The sequence below is a fragment of the Schistocerca piceifrons genome, chromosome 3 (genome assembly GCF_021461385.2).
Source record: "Schistocerca piceifrons isolate TAMUIC-IGC-003096 chromosome 3, iqSchPice1.1, whole genome shotgun sequence".
Taxonomy (NCBI): Eukaryota; Metazoa; Arthropoda; class Insecta; order Orthoptera; family Acrididae; genus Schistocerca; species Schistocerca piceifrons.
Genome location: NC_060140.1, coordinates 924,563,781 through 924,580,258, shown reverse-complemented (window position 1 = coordinate 924,580,258; position 16,478 = coordinate 924,563,781). Strand labels below are relative to the sequence as shown.

At 44.2% G+C, this 16,478-nt stretch overlaps 1 non-coding gene across 1 annotated transcript; it reads left to right on the top strand.

Moving 5' to 3' along the window:
* Positions 1-13,765: 13,765 nt before the first annotated feature.
* Trnas-cga lies at positions 13,766-13,840 on the top strand. The gene has a single exon. It is a non-coding gene; the product is annotated as a tRNA-Ser (tRNA).
* Positions 13,841-16,478: the final 2,638 nt, after the last annotated feature.

Below are 16,478 nucleotides of genomic sequence, written 5' to 3'. Positions count from 1 at the left end.
GGTAGTACAGTAAAAACAGCAAGTTAAATGAGATATGGCATGAACACGAGCTACACGCGGCTCATCCGGGATGCAAAATAATGACAGGATTATTTACTGAAGAATGCAAAAACTGGTAAAAACTTAACTTGGAGGAGACCAGTTTTGGATGCGTAGAACCGCAGGAAAGTGTGAAGCGGTGTACTCCCTACGACTTATTTTAGAAGCTAAACGTCCGGCGGGAGTGGCCGTGCGGTTCTAGGCGCTACAGTTTGGAACCGCGTGACCGCTACGGTCGCAGGATCGAATCCTGCCTCGGGCATGGATGTGTGTGATGTCCTTAGGTTAGTTAGGTTTAAGTAGTTCTAAGTTCTAGGGGACTGATGACCACAGCAGTTAAGTCCCATAGTGCTCAGAGCCATTTGAACCATTTTTTTAGAAGCTAAACTGTAGAATGGCAAAACGTTTATAGAATTTGTAGATTTAGAGAAACCCTTTGAAGATATTAACTGGACTGCATTCTTCCAAATTTTGAAGATATCAGGGGCAAAATATTGCACAAACCAAACTGCAGCTACAATAACGAAGGACATAAATGGTGAGTCATTGTTACGGGGGTGAGCAAGTTTATAGCCTGTCCTCAACGTTTTGCAACCTGTGCGTTGAATAAGCAGTTGCTGCACGTATGGAGATATTTCGAAGGTGAATTACAGTTCAGAGAGAAGAAATTAAACCTTTTAGGTAATTTTTTCAGAGAGTGTATATGACTTCGAACCGCAGTGCCTTGGAAAATAAAAGAAAAAATGAGTCAAGGCTACAATATGAACGCCCTTAAGAATAAAACAACAAATTCAGAAGGACAAAAAACAAAAAAATGGCTCTGAGCACTATGGGACTTAACATCTGAGGTCATCAGTACCCTAGAACTTAGAACTATTTAAACCTAACCAACCTAAGGACATCACACACATCCATGCCCGAGGCTGGATTCGATCCTGCGACTGTAGCAGTCGCGCAGTTCCAGACTGAAGCGCCTAGAACCGCTCGGCCACACCGGCCGGCGACAAAAAACAACTTGAACAGAAAATGAGGAGGATTGGAATCAGATAAATTGTTCGCCATAGAGCTAAATAAAGCAAACAGCGCCAATGCGTCCACTCTGCCTAACTCGATAAAACTCGTTGGCTCGATTCCGTGACCTTAGGCAGTGGTCGAGGCCCACGAGAAAGACAGGCCGCGGCGCGTGCGTCACGACGGTAGGTCTGAACTCGCTCGCTCCCTCAGCTCAACAGACAAAATGCGTTCATAAACCTGTTAACTCGCAGCTGGGTGTGCACACACTAACGAGAATTGCATCTTGTACTGGCATCTCGTATTGTCTGACTGACTAACAATACTACAATAAAATTCAATTTGAGGTAATTATTCTATATAACTGACATAACGGCTTGTTAATAGACTTAGTCCTTTGTGCTTAGTACTTCTCATTTCATACAAGAAGTGCTGCCTCATGCAACTGATAACCATTTTGGCTTGATTTTAATTTTATTGTACCCCAGTAGAGCCGTAACAAATTATTAGTAGTAAAAAAAAAAAAAAGGTTCAAATGGCTCTGAGCACTATGGGACTTAACATCTATGGTCATCAGTCCCCTACAACTTATAACTACTTAAACCTAACTAACCTAAGGACAGCACACAACACCCAACCATCACGAGGCAGAGAAAATCCCTGACCCCGCCGGGAATCGAACACGGGAACCCGGGCGTGGGAAGCGAGAACGCTACCGCACGACCACGAGATGCGGGGTATTAGTAGTCCTGCGGACTTTGGATCATCGTAGGGTTAATAAAAGTAAGACTCCATAATAGCGGATTCCAATAGAAAATGAAATTATCGTTTGTATGTACACACCTAGTTACGAGTCAATAGGTGTAGAAACGCAGTATGTCTGAACGGAGCGAGCGAGCAAGTTCAAGCCTAATTTCGTGACGTAAGCGCCGCGGCCTGTCTTTCTCGTAGACCTCGGGCAGTGGTCTGATGACGTCATGAAACGACTGTTGCCTGGATACGTATAAAGAGCTCGGCTTGCTGAGCCTATTTAAGGTTGAAATTGCTGTCTGCGTCTTCATAGCCACTGTTGATGTCTCCAGCATTTGAAGACAAAACATGAAACAGAGAAATGCCCCTTGGATCACCCCATAAAACAAATTAACCAAGAACGCATATATCGGCCGTGAAGCGTGCACTGTATAACTGATTCTCGAAGAGCCAAACACGGAACGAAGCAGAAAATTACAACTTACATTTCATTAGAACTATATCTTTTGTGCACTTGAAATTTACGAAGTGCATTCAAGTTCTAAGGCCTCCGATTTTTTTTCTCCGAACTGGAAAGAGATAGAAACATGCACATTTTTTTAAAATGAGGCTGCGTTCATTGTCAATACGTCCCAAAGATGGCAGCACCGTACGGCAGATGGAATTATACCGCCAGCGGCGAGAATGAGAACTGTTTTAAATACTTAAAATGGCGACGTTTTCCTTACTTGAACAGCGTGCAATCATTCGTTTTCTGAATTTGCGTGGTGTGAAACCAATTGAAATTCATCGACAGTTGAAGGAGACATGTGGTGATGGAGTTATGGATGTGTCGAAAGTGCGTTCGTGGGTGTGACAGTTTAATGACGGCAGAACATCGTGTGACAACAAACCTAAACAACCTCGGGCTCGCACAAGCCGGTCTGACGAGTTGGCATTTCTGTGGGTTCTGTGCACACAATCCTGCATGACGACCTGAAAATGCGAAAAGTGTCATCCAGGTGGCTGCCACGAATGCTGACGGACGACCACATGGCTGCCCGTGTGGCATGTTGCCAAGCAATGTTGACGCGCAACGACAGCATGAATGGGACTTTCTTTTCGTCGGCTGTGACAATGGATGAGACGTGGATGCCATTTTTCAATCCAGAAACAAAGTGCCAGTCAGCTCAATGGAAGCACACAGATTCACCGCCACCAAAAAAATTTCGGGTAACCGCCAGTGCTGAAAAAATGATGGTGTCCATGTTCTGGGACAGCGAGGGTGTAATCCTTACATATTGCGTTCCAAAGGGCACTACGGTAACAGGTGCATCCTACGAAAATGTTTTGAAGAACAAATTCCTTCCTGCACTTTAACAAAAACGTCCGGGAAGGGCTGCGCGTGTGCTGTTTCACCAAGACAACGCACCCGCACATCGAGCTAACGTTACGCAACAGTTTCTTCGTGATAACAACTTTGAAGTGATTCCTCATGCTCCCTACTCACGTGACCTGGCTCCTAGTGACTTTTGGCTTTTTCCAACAATGAAAGACACTCTCCATGGCCGCACATTCACCAGCCGTGCTGCTATCGCCTCAGCGATTTTCCAGTGGTCAAAACAGACTCCTAAAGAAGCCTTCGCCGATGCCATGGAATCATGGCGTCAGCGTTGTGAAAAATGTGTGCGTCTGCAGGGCGATTACGTTGAGAAGTAACGCCAGTTTCATCGATTTCGGGTGAGTAGTTAATTTGAAAAATAATCGGAGGCCTTAGAACTTGAATGCACCTCGTAAAGGAAAAATTACAGCTTTGAGCCAAGGACGCTGCAATATGAAACAATTCTCTGGCACAGATCACTTTCTGTAATCTTTTTTTTATATTACTGCGTTTACTTGAGCTTCCCAATCACAATTTTCATAAACCTATTTGCCATTTCCACTTCTGGTTACCATATAAACACCCCAATATCGATACTGGATACGCAGTTGTTGCCGCTAGGTTTTAACTTCCACAATCGATTTTCGCTCCATGTAAATTCTCTAACGCCTTTCAGCCGTGACTAGGTCGCCAGACTGCTAGAAAGATGTTGGTAGATGTGGGTGATATGGTTTTACACGATATTCAATGTTATGGTTGTACATGATATGAAATATCTTTACTGTGCTGCCTGTGACATGAGATTATTACGCAAGGTATTTCTGTGACGCTCCCTTACTGTATAAGGAAATCGTGGCGGGTCTGTTCCGTTGACCCATCTTCGTAAGGGTCTCACATTGACGAAAATATTCAAGAATCGGCAAGACGAGCGCATTGCTAGTGACTACACTGATTAAGTCAATTTCATAACCTTAGTGTTATCTCACTGAATGTGTCTGGCGTCTCCATTTTCTGTAACTAAATTCATGCCCTCGTTCTACCATAGGGTATTACGTGGCTGCGGCTGATTTCCGTGATCGGTCGGTAATGGTTTTACATACATGACAGTTATATTTATATTTCCTTTCGACACAAGATTAGCCAACAAAAATAAAACTTCTGATGTGTGGTTCTGGTACAAGGTAAATTTATTATTAGACACCCGAATTTATTGAGAGGAGCTGTGTCAACATTGACGATAACAGTGAAATCCCTGGGCTAGCAGGACAGAGCGGATGCGGTTATGTTTGTGGAAAGGGGCCAAAGTAAGTTACCGTCAGTTGCACTCAACATATATACTTTATTTCTTAAAACACACAATCACACAAGCGAGAATCTAAATTCTCAAGGTTTTAACGAAATACCTCCTTTGATTTAAGGTCACACCGAAAATCCAAGGCACAAGGCCTAAGCAAGGAATTGAGGTACAGGAGTTCTTCTGGAGGTTTCACTTCTTTAGAAATTTTTTTTTAATCTTTAATATAAATAGGTTGAAAGCCTTAGCTTACATTTTTCCGATAGAACCCGGCTGAAGGCCTCACATTAAATCAAGAACTGTGTTACGGCTTAAGGCCGAGACAAAGATTTTCAAAGTTTATTCTAAATACGCTGAAAACACGGCTGAAGTCAGCATATCAACAAAAAATTTTTAACAGCTTAAGGCCTAGGAAGAAGAGCTTTCAATTTGAAAAGGCTGAAGGCCTTTTCTTAAAATATTTCGTACTAAACTCGGCTGAAGGCCTCATACTAAAGAATAACAATCTTCTGACTTAAGAGCAAGGCAAGGATTTTGAATTTTGAATTTAAGAGAGATTAAAACTCGGCTGAAGGTGACACACCATGCAGAAAACAATTTTATGGCTTAAGGCCTAAAGGAAAGAGCTAAATTTCAACTAAAATCGGCTAAAGGTTTTATCCTAAAACGTTTCACATAACTCTCGGCTGAAGGCCACATACTAAACCCAAACAATCTTACGGCTTAAAGCCCAGACAAAGAAATTTCCAATTTTTAATTTAAGCTGGAAACATAAAAACTAGAAAATATTTCTTATGGCTTAAGGCTTAGACAAAATTTTTCAACTTTTGATTTTAAAAGGCTGAAAACTCGGCTGAAGGCCGCATACCAACTTGAAACCAATTTACAGCTTAAGGCCTAGGCACAAGGATTTTTCAATTTTAGTTTTGAAAGGCTCAAAACCGGCTGAAGCCCACATACCAAAAAAAGAAACAATTTTTTGTATGGCTTAAGGCATAAGAAGAAAAGCTTTGTAATTGCTAAAACTCGGTTGAAGGCCACACAGAGTACTTAAGACTAAAAAGGAAATCAGTATGTAAAACACAAGGAGCGGCGCTCAGAATGTTTCAAGGGTCGGCCTGGGAAGGTAACACTAACACACGTTTAAGTGAGACACACAGCCAGACCGACAACCTCTTAATCGGAAGGCAACGCAACCGAAAGCCAGCGAACGAACCAGCCAATGAGATCAGTTCTGCTCCACCCGACCAGCAGAACGACAACAAGATGTCAATAGCGCAACGTTCTGGAAACTGGTGCGCAATCCAACCAAGTCAGAATAAACGCCCAAAACTACTAACAACACCTCAGCTGTCGAACTACACGCCGTGCTGGACAGCATCAACACGAGGAGGTAAATACACTGTCGGAAACCACGTCAACGACCTGGGCAGGTAATGGGAACGTCAATGGCCACAGGGCCTAAGATACCGCTGGTACACTTCATTTATGAGGGAATGAATTAAATTAAGTCTAGCCGACTTCAATGCACACACGTTGTTGCTTGCTGCAATCTCCCAGACAGCGACAACCAGGATCGAATGAAGAGATTTGATAGCAGTTGAGGCTTGATAGTAGGATAACTGAGCACTCAACTTTAGTGTCCAGGATCGGTGGGCGACCATCCTCGCAACCCACGCAAGAAGCGCCACACAACTCCAACCGCGTGTGCACACCGCCGGCGGCTCCAGCCTGACAACGCGCCAGGGAGACTTCCTTCCTCGCTGCTCTGCCGCAACCGACCGACTGCCACACACAGCACACCCGGAAAGTATATCCGCCACACCAAACGTAGCACAGCAGCACTAGTATCTATACATGCTGCTGCTGCCACTCACGGAGAGAAGACAGCAACGTTATGGCAATAACCAAAGAAGAAATAAGACACCGCTGGACTGCAACAAATGATTAAAAAAAAGGCATTACATTAGCTAGCCACGGCTCAACCAGTAATACACTACTGGCCATTAAAATTGATACACCACGGACATGACGTGCTACAGACGCGAAATTTAAACAACAGGAAGAAGGTGCTGTGATATGCAAATGATTAGCTTTTCAGAGCATTCACACAAGGTTGGCGCCGGTGGCGACACCTACAACGTGCTGACATGAGGAAAGTTTCCAACCGATTTCTCATACACAAACAGCAGTTGACCGGCGTTGCCTGGTGAAACATTGTTGCGATGCCTCGTGTAAGGAGGAGAAATACGTACCATCACGTTTATGACTTTGATAAAGGTCGGATTGTAGGCTATCGCGATTGTGGTTTATCGTATCGCGACGCTGCTGCTCGCGTTGATCGAAATCCAATGACTGTTAGCAGAATATGGAATCGGTGGGATCAGGAGGGTAATACGGAACGCCGTGTTGGATTCCAACGGCCTCGTATCACTAGCAGTCGAGATGACAGGTATCTTATCTGCATGGCTGTAACGAATCGTGCAGCCACGTCTCTATCCCTGAGTCAACAGATGGGGACGTTTATAAGACAACAACCATCTGCACGAACAGTCCGACGACGTTTGCAGCAGCATATACTATCAACTCGGAGACCATGGCTGCGGTTTCCCTTGACGCTGCATCACAAACAGGAGCGCCTGCGATGGTGTGCTCAACGACGAACCTCGGTGCACGAATGGCAAAACGTCATTTTTTCGGATGAATCCAGGTTCTGTTTACTGCATCATGACTGTCGTATCCGTGTTTGGCGACATCGCGGTGAACGCACATTGGAAGCTTGTATTCGTCATCGCAATACTGGCTTATCACCCGACGTGATGGTATGGGGTGCCATTGGTTACACGTCTCGGCCACCTCTTGTTCGCATTGACGACACTTTGAACAGTGGACGTTTCATTTCAGATGTGTTACGACCCGTGGCTCTACCCTTCATTCGATCCCTGCAAAACCCTACATTTCAGCAGGATAATGCACGACCGCATGTTGCAGGTCCTGTACGGGCCTTTCTAGATACAGAAAATGTTAGATTGCTGTCCTGGCCAGCTCGTTCTCCAGACCTCACACCAATTGAAAACATCTGGTCAATGGTGGCCGAGCAACTGGTTCGTCGCAATACGGCAGTCACTGATCTTGATGAACTGTGGTATGGTGTTGAAGCTGCATGGGCACGCCATCCAAGCTCTGTTTGACTCAATGCCTAGGCTTATCAAGGCCGTTGTTACGGCCACAGGTGTTTGTTCTGGTTACTGATTTCTCAGGACTATGCACCCAAATTGCGTGAAAATGTAATCACATGTCAGTTCTAGTATGATATATTTGTCCAATGAAAACCCGTTTATCATCTGCAGTTCTTCGTGTAGCAATTTCAATGTCCAGTAGTGTACTTAGGTTCTCGATTATCTGCCAGTCTTCAGCTTACGACCGGCTATTTCGGTCTCAAGCCGGATGTGGAAAAATGTGCTCGAGCTGAAATCATTTCTTGACGAGTACGTTTCCCTTTCCGGCGATATTTACGAGCCCAGAACCTCGAATATATTCACGCCAGCCGTTTTACGACGTCGGGGCGACGTGCGAGGTGGAACGAGCCATTCGGGTTTACGGCGTCACAATCCGTACCGACGGCAGTACGGGAAGGTGTGTCAGGTGGGGGCGCAATATGCGAGCGTCACCAGCGCCTGCACAGCCGTCGGGGCGCGCCTATTGTGCGTCTGTACACAGCGGGCTCGTTCCTGACGGGCCGCGACTGCGAATTAAATCTGCATGTGTGGCAGCCGCCTGCAGCTGCGACGCAGCCCCTTGCCACAGGGTGCAGCTCCTGCGCTCGCTACAAGTATCACCTTGCACTACATCGGCATCGACAATGCAAACCATCTTACGCTGTTTGGCGGAGGGTACTTCGTGTAATATTGCCGCAATCGCCCCCCCCCCCCCCCCCCTCTGGTGTTACGTTACAAGAGCAATTTTTGTGAGCCTCGGTGCCAGCTTAATTCTTATTTTACCTTGAAACGCGTCAGGCTGTGGCCAGCCTCGATTGTTTCAAGTTTCATTTTTTTCCACTGAGCATGCTAAAGCGAGGTTTACTATCTTTGGCCCGAAAAAAGCATGTTCTTTGAGAATTTATTTCTTGGGATGTATGATAGATACCAATGTCAAATTTGGTCAAAATGTTTATTGCTATTTCCTCTACAAACAGAAATTTTTTGGACGGGAAATGTCGACGAGCAAAGGCGGAAGTGCCGTCGGAACGAAGCAAAATTTCGTTGCAGACCTCCACACGCGGTATGTCACAGGTCAGTCAGCTCGTCTGAAATCAAAATGAGTTGGCGTTAGCGAAGTATATAAGATTCTTTAGAAGTTGTACCTCGCTTAAGTTATTTGGACCATAGGAAACAACATTGCGGCCATTTAAAAAAAAAAAAAAAGGATTTTTCCACTTCGTCGGCCAAGTAAAAATATTTATAGTTGATGGATCGGAATAAAAGTCGTACAACTCCTAGACTATGTAGTTAGCTTCGACGGAAACAAAGAATCGTGCCAATCGGTTTAGTAGATACCGCGCGATAAATAAAAAAATAAAGTCATTTCGAGAAAAACGCGTTTGAAGTTTTGACTACATATAAATGCAATATTATGCAACGTATGTACAATGTGCTATTCCGGATCCATAAACTGACCCTTCCTCTTCCTCATAGACGGCGTTCTGCTCGATCTGGGCCATCCTGCTCTGCTCCAGAGCCTTTCGTACGGCCGCTGATAAGCGGTTTTCGGCCGCTTGAATCCGGTGGTCGTCTGAATGCTTGGCGGACTGCGTTGAATAGAGTCCCAGGGTGACGTCGATCGTTGCCATGGTCCTTCAGAATTGCTGAATACCTTTCATTGAAGCTGCTCACCGCCAGGAAAGTCGCAATCTCCACAGTCTTTGCACCAGAATGCAAATGCTTAGGGGCTAACTTCCAATCATACGCGTTCAAACTTTCATCTGAATTTTGTGTGTTTCAACCGAAGCACCGGTGCAATAACTTGTCCTCCGAAAGAAAAAAACTGGTGCGTGAAAAAGGTCGATTTCAGGTAGGTGCATTTTTTTTTCAGCCGCGAATAACAAACATTTCCGTTCCGTATTCGGAGAAACCTTTTCAGGTGGGTATTCTAAACACTTTTATGGATCCAAAAATGCAATTTTAAAAAATCGACTTTTGAACCAAAAGATAGTAAACCTCCCCGTAATGCCTCTCTGTGTCAGGTGTAATTGATCTATAGTTTCAACTGTATAAGAAAAGGAGCGGTATTATCTTCGGCAGTGTGCGGTGATTCTAGCGGACTTCTTTAATTTCTTTTAACTCTAAAATGCATGATGATATCGTTCTTCTGGTAGTTACAGCAGAGTTAAAGCAAAGACCTTGGAGCGCCCGCTCTTCTCGGCGAGTCCACGGGAGCAGCCAACTCTGTCCCATTATGTGCGACAGGAGGCAGCGTACGTCTTTGATTAGCAACACTCGCGGAAGAAAGCGCTTATGATCTGAGGTTGGTTGACTCCTTACAGCTCTCGCTACAATGGCGAATAAGAATACGGAACCGCCACCCACGCAAATGGCGTGTCCCGTAAGATAACATTTCGCTCTTGTGAAGTGGCTATTGGGCGCCTCCAAAGGTAAGTCTTTTGTCTCGTGCCACTGGCCTGCTGGTGCCTTGAGCGCAAACATTGAGAAGATATAGTTACTGAAAGTTTTGACGGGACGTCTTACGATAGGGCGGCGGTCGTAATCTTTGGAAGTGGCGATTTACTGTAGCGCAGCACGCAGATTCTTGTGACACGCTGGCGCTCTAAATCTTCTGAAAAGAGCCGCCAAACCTTCTAGAACAATCTGTTAGGAGTTTTCGGAATGCAGGAATAAATCTCAGATTGGCCACAAATGGAAGTTTTGATGGGCTGGTACCGCGCAGGAGCAGGGACAGAGTTAAATATCTTGGTATTACTCTGGACAAGAAGCTACTTTTTAACGCACATGTACGAGAGAAACGGGTCAAGCTGCTGTACCTTCTCCACCAGATCTACTCTGTACTGGCCAGCAGGGAACTATGGACGTGGGCCAAGCTCCGCCTTTATAATGCGACAGTCCTCTCTGAGCTTCTTCACGGTTGCTCAGCAGGGGCCACCGTTTGCCCCTCATCCTTAGGTTTCCTCTAAGCAGACCATAATGGGTGCTTTCGGGCCACACTCCGTACACCTCAGCATTGATTATTTACCGCCATAAATAGCCTAAGAAGTGAGATACGCCGGCCGGAGTGGCCGTGCGGTTCTAGGCGCTACAGTCTGGAACCGAGCGACCGCTACGGTCGCAGGTTCGAATCCTGCCTCGGGCATGGATGTGTGTGATATCCTTAGGTTGGTTAGGTTTAATTAGTTCTAAGTTCTAGGCGACTGATGACCTCAGAAGTTAAGTCCCATAGTACTCAGAGCCATTTTAACGAAGTTAGCTGTGTGAACAATATGTCAAGAAGCGTCGACCTGTGCTTGCAAGAGGATTTATAGATTGATCCTCTTCTGTTTTCTTCATACTTCTGGCAATTGAAGCTCAGTTCCCGAACAGCTGCTTCCTAATGCAGTACGATGAAACTATTAAACAAACTCGATAAATCACCTTCGAAGATATGAACCTTTCCAACCTGTTAGTACAGAAAATTCATAAACTATCAGGTGTAAGTAGGCTGTTTAGGTTTTTATATAGGTAACGCCACGTAGCGCTCTGTATGTAAATCACTGGCTGTGCTGTGTGCAGTATGTGGCTAGTTTGCATTGTTGTCTGCCATTGTAGTGTTGGGCAGTTGGCTGTTAACAGCGCGTAGCGCTGTGCAGTTGGAGGTGAGCCGCCAGCAGTGGTGGATGTGGGGAGAGAGATGGCGGAGTTTTAAAATTTGTAAGACTGGATGTCAGGAACTGCTATGTATATTATGACTTTTCAACACTATTAAGGTAAATACATTGTTTGTTCTCTATCAAAATCTTTCATTTGCTAACTATACCTATCAATAGTTAGTGCCTTCAGTAGTTTAAATCTTTTATTTAGCTGGCAGTAGTGGCGCTCGCTGTATTGCAGTAGTTCGAGTAACGATGATTTTTGTGAGGTAAGTGATTTGTGAAAGGTATAGGTTAATGTTAGTCAGGGCCATTCTTTGTAGCGATTACTGAAAGTCAGATTGCGTTGCCCTAAAAGTATTGTGTGTCACTTTAGTGAATGTTTGAGTACGTTCAGTTTTGCTCAGCTGTTTGAAAAGCAAATAATGTAAGAGGTTTTTCAGCACAGTAATTCAGAAATTTTTCTAAGGGGACGTTTCACAGGTATGTCATCGATTGCTGATTGCTTAATATTGAAATCTGGTTATCATGAAGATGTTGGTTCGAATCCCACAATATCATCAATTTTTTACTTTGTTTGACTTAAAAATAACATTTTGTTTTCAATTAATAATTGAATTGGTTTTCGTTGGATTGACGAAAGACTGTGATTCGGTCGACATTTTGATAGAATTTGGAGAGAACCCTAAAACAGTGGAAATTGTCGAGCGAACTCTAACGTAGACAAACTAAAAAGTAAAATTCATTGGATAGCTTTGCAAAGAGTTAATTGAAACTGGAGTCCGACAGGGTGGTGGACTGTCCTCACTTCTCTTCACCTGCTTGTTACGGAAAGTTATCCGAGACTGGGAAAGGGAATTAGCCGTAAATGGGCTTCTGAACAAAGTTCACATCGGAGGATAAGAGAGAGATGTTAAACTGCCTAGCATTCTCCGATGACCTGGCGATCCTGTCAGGAAATACGGACGCATCTGTGGAACAGATAAAATTGCTGAAGAAACAAGCAGGACAAGTTGGCATTCAAATTTCTTTCGAGAAAATAAAATACATAACCAGCATCCAAACAGTCTATCAAAAACGGTAAAACAGACAAGTGGACAGTTCGGATACCTTCGTGAGATAGTGCAAATGAAACCTGCCGAAAAAAAAGGGCCAACGACGGAATGTGGACATTACTTTTCGCAGGTCGCATGTCCAATAGAACAAAAAAGGCATTGTAAAACAGTGATCAAAACAATCTGTATGCCTCAAAATGAAAATATGATAATAAACGCCGGACTGAGAGAAGCCGAGAATTTCGAGTGCAAGATCCTAAGGGAATCAATGAGTCCTAGGGCAATATAACACCATAGACTTGGAAGAAGAGAAAATTTGTATAGGGATAAGGATCAGCTGAAATTCTATAGACCGCTTGAAACGGTACAGTAGTTTCCGCTCTATAAGCAGCAGGTTTCGCTGCTCGCACGCACCGGGAAATAGAAACAGAGGTGGCTCCGCAGCCAATTTTATTACACGACGCTGTCGGCCGCGGGTGCAACAGAACCCATGTGGACGGGTGGAAAGAATTGTCAGGCTTCATAATACGTATTTATATGTGTCGTGTATTATGAATTTCTTGTACGTGGATGTGAATCTGCACATGAACTTTCCTAATCCTCCTCACACCTTTCCGTAAAGCGTGGCCAAATCTTTGATGGGAAGTAGTTCTGTAGTATAGTAGTGCCAACCTTACTCCTGGCTAGGGGATCAGAGAGACAGCACAGGCAGGTAAAAGTCAAAGACTTTCCAGTGTCACTAGATTTGGGGTGGAGAGGTTGGTCACGAACAAGTGGTTCGACCACCCCCTCCACCGGGGCCCAGGAAGACCTCCGGGTGCCCGCCATATTCTGGAGTGTTAAGGAAGACGGGTAAGTGAGCAGACGTGCCCTCAGTGCGTCTGTCTCAATGTTCACACATGGAAGAGAGGTATTTGAATCCAGAATGAGATTTTCACTCTGCAGCGGAGTGTGCGCTGATATGAAACTTCCTGGCAGATTAAAACTGTGTGCCCGACCGAGACTCGAACTCGGGACCTTTGCCTTTCGCGGGCAAGTGCTCTACCATCTGAGCTACCGAAGCACGACTCACGTCCGGTACTCACAGCTTTACTTCTGTCAGTATCTCGTCTCCTACCTTCCAAACTTTACAGAAGCTCTCCTGCGAACCTTGCAGAACTAGCACTCCTGAAAGAAAGGATATAGCGGAGACATGGCTTAGCCACAGCCTGGGGATTGTTTCCAGAATGAGATATTCACTCTGCAGCGGAGTGTGCGCTGTGGCTAAGCCATGTCTCCGCTATATCCTTTCTTTCAGGAGTGCTAGTTCTGCAAGGTTCGCAGGAGAGCTTCTGTAAAGTTTGGAAGGTAGGAGGCGAGATACTGGCAGAAATAAAGCTGTGAGTACCGGACGTGAGTCGTGCTTCGGTAGCTCAGATGGTAGAGCACTTGCCCTCGAAAGGCAAAGGTCCCGAGTTCGAGTCTCGGTCGGGCACACAGTTTTAATCTGCCAGGAAGTTTCAGGTATTTGAATATTTGTACTAATTCTTTTATTTCCATCTTCGGGTTGGGTAAGGTAATGAATGTGCTCGTTTAATTCCGGAAATTTGACCCCGTGTGTTAAAGTATCTGGTCCCCAGTTTGCCCGTTATCCTCTTCACATAGTGAATGTCCTGTGTAAAATATTGGGAGACTATGGTGGTATACATTTGGCCAACGCAATTCCGTCTTACCCGTAGAAATGTGCGTGCAGATTAGTATATAATATACCCGAGCTATAAGTTGTAAAATTGTAATGTCTGTAAACTGAAACAATTGCTTCTATCGCTGTAAAATCGAGTGATAATATTTAAAATAAATACGTAATCAATTGTCATCAATCTTTAACATACCTTAAAAATCACAAAGAAGTCAAGTTAAAGGAATTCATTTAAAATAAAAGATATAGAATGCAGGGACCCGCACATCAGCGTGTGAGCCCTCCAGCCCCTTGCCTAGTAGCGTACAGAAAGGACACGCTCTCTAGGTAGCGCTCTCAAGCTCCCCTCCCCAGTTATCAGTTGCGCAATTTTGATTCAGGGCTTGACGATATGAACTTTCATCTGGCGTTCCTAGGCAAGGAGTTTAGACGGTAAACTTGCAAACTGTTCAGGATGTATGCGACTACCGAAGCAGATTCTTATTCCATTGGACGACAGAATTAAGGCACTGATAAATGGCTTTTTCCTCAGATAGGTCAGTTATGGACCACGTGCCAATTTCAGTTTCTTATTCCTAGTCCTTTTGTTTTCTTCCAACAATCTTTCACCTGTATGAAATGCGTGTTTGGCCATCAGCTGTTTTCATTTTAAACCCAAATATCAAACGGTTTCGGTCATGGTCCATCTTCATAGATAAGAGTTGAAATGGTTTAAGCCACCACATTACGTTTGTCATTACTTAAATAATGTGTAGAGCATATCATGAATATACATATGCGGCGCACGACATTTAGAAGGGAACATACTAGTACTAAGTGTACAAGAAGCAGTACTGAAGAGAAGACCAGAACTACAAGTATTGCATTCCACAAAATATTGAGGAGTTGGTCAAAGTTATTTGACCTCAATATTTTGTACAATAGGCCATGTTTAGGAGATTTAACTGGCCATGATTGGTAAATATGGCTTCATCACTAAACAAGATATGTGATGTATCTGCAGAATTCTGTCTTAATGCTCATGTACGGAAGTTAACACGATTTTCATAATGTTTTCCATGCAGCTCTTGATGGAGACAGATGTGATATGGATGAAAGCTGTCGATGGAAGATGCTTAGGACACATGCGACTTCCTCCTTTCAACACACTGTCTATTGCGTTCAACTGCTCTTCCAGATCCTTTACGGTCTCTGACAGACTTATAATGTCATCGGCGAACCTCAAAGTTTTTAACTTGCTCAATATACAGATTGAACAACATCGGGGATAGGCTACAACTGTGTCTCACTCCCTTCCCAACCATTGCTTCCCTTTCATGCCCCTCGACTCTTACAACTGCCATTTGGTTTCTGTACAAAATTTAAATAGCCTTTCGCTTCCTGTGTTATACCCCTGCCACCTTCAGAATTTGAAAGAGAGTATTCCAGTTAACATTGTCAAAAGCCTCCTCTAAGTCTACAAATACTAGAAACACAGGTTTGCTTTTCCTTAATCTATCTTCTAAGATAGGTCGTAGGGTCATTATGGCCTCAAGGTTTCCAACATCTCTACGGAACCCAAACTGATCTTTCCCGAGGTCGGCTTCTACCAGATTTTCCATTCTTCTATAGAGAATTCGCGTTAGTATTTTGCTGCCGTGACTTATTAAACTGATAGTCCGGTAATTTTCAACATCTGTCAGCACCTGCTTTCTTTGGGATTGGAATTATTATATTCTTCTTGAAGCCTGAGGGTATTTCGCCTATCTCATACATCTCGCTCACCAGATGGTAGAGTTTTGTCAGGGCTGGCTCTCCCAAGGCTGTCAGTAGCTCTAGTGTCTATTCCTGGGGCCTTGTTTCGACTTAGATGTTTCAGTGCTCTGTCACTCTTCACGCAATCTCCCATTCCATCATCATCTACATCCTGATCGATATCCATAATATTGTCCTCAAGAATATCGCCCTTGTATGGACCCTCTGTATACGTCTTCCAACTTTCTGCCTTCCCTTCTTTGCTTAGAACTGGGTTTCCTCTGCAGCCTTACATTTGTCTTCTAGCCATCCTGATTAGCCATTTTGTACTTCCTGTTGATCTCATTTTGGAGACGTTTGTATTCCTTTTTACCTGCTTCATTTACATCATTTTTATATGTTCTCCTTTCATCAATTAAATTCAATACATCTTCTGTTACCCAAAGATTTCTACTAGCCCTCGTCTTTTTACCTACTTGATCCTCTGCTGCCTTCACTATTTCATCCCTCAAAGCTACCCATTCTTCTGCTACTGTATTTCTTTCCCCCATTCTTGTCAACCGTTCCCTACTGCTCTCCCTGAAACTCTGTACAACCTCTGGTTCTGTCAGTATATCCAGGGCCCATCTCCTGAAATTCCCACCTTTTTGCAGTTTCTTCAGTCCACATCTACTCCTGGAAATTTTTTACCATTAAAAACC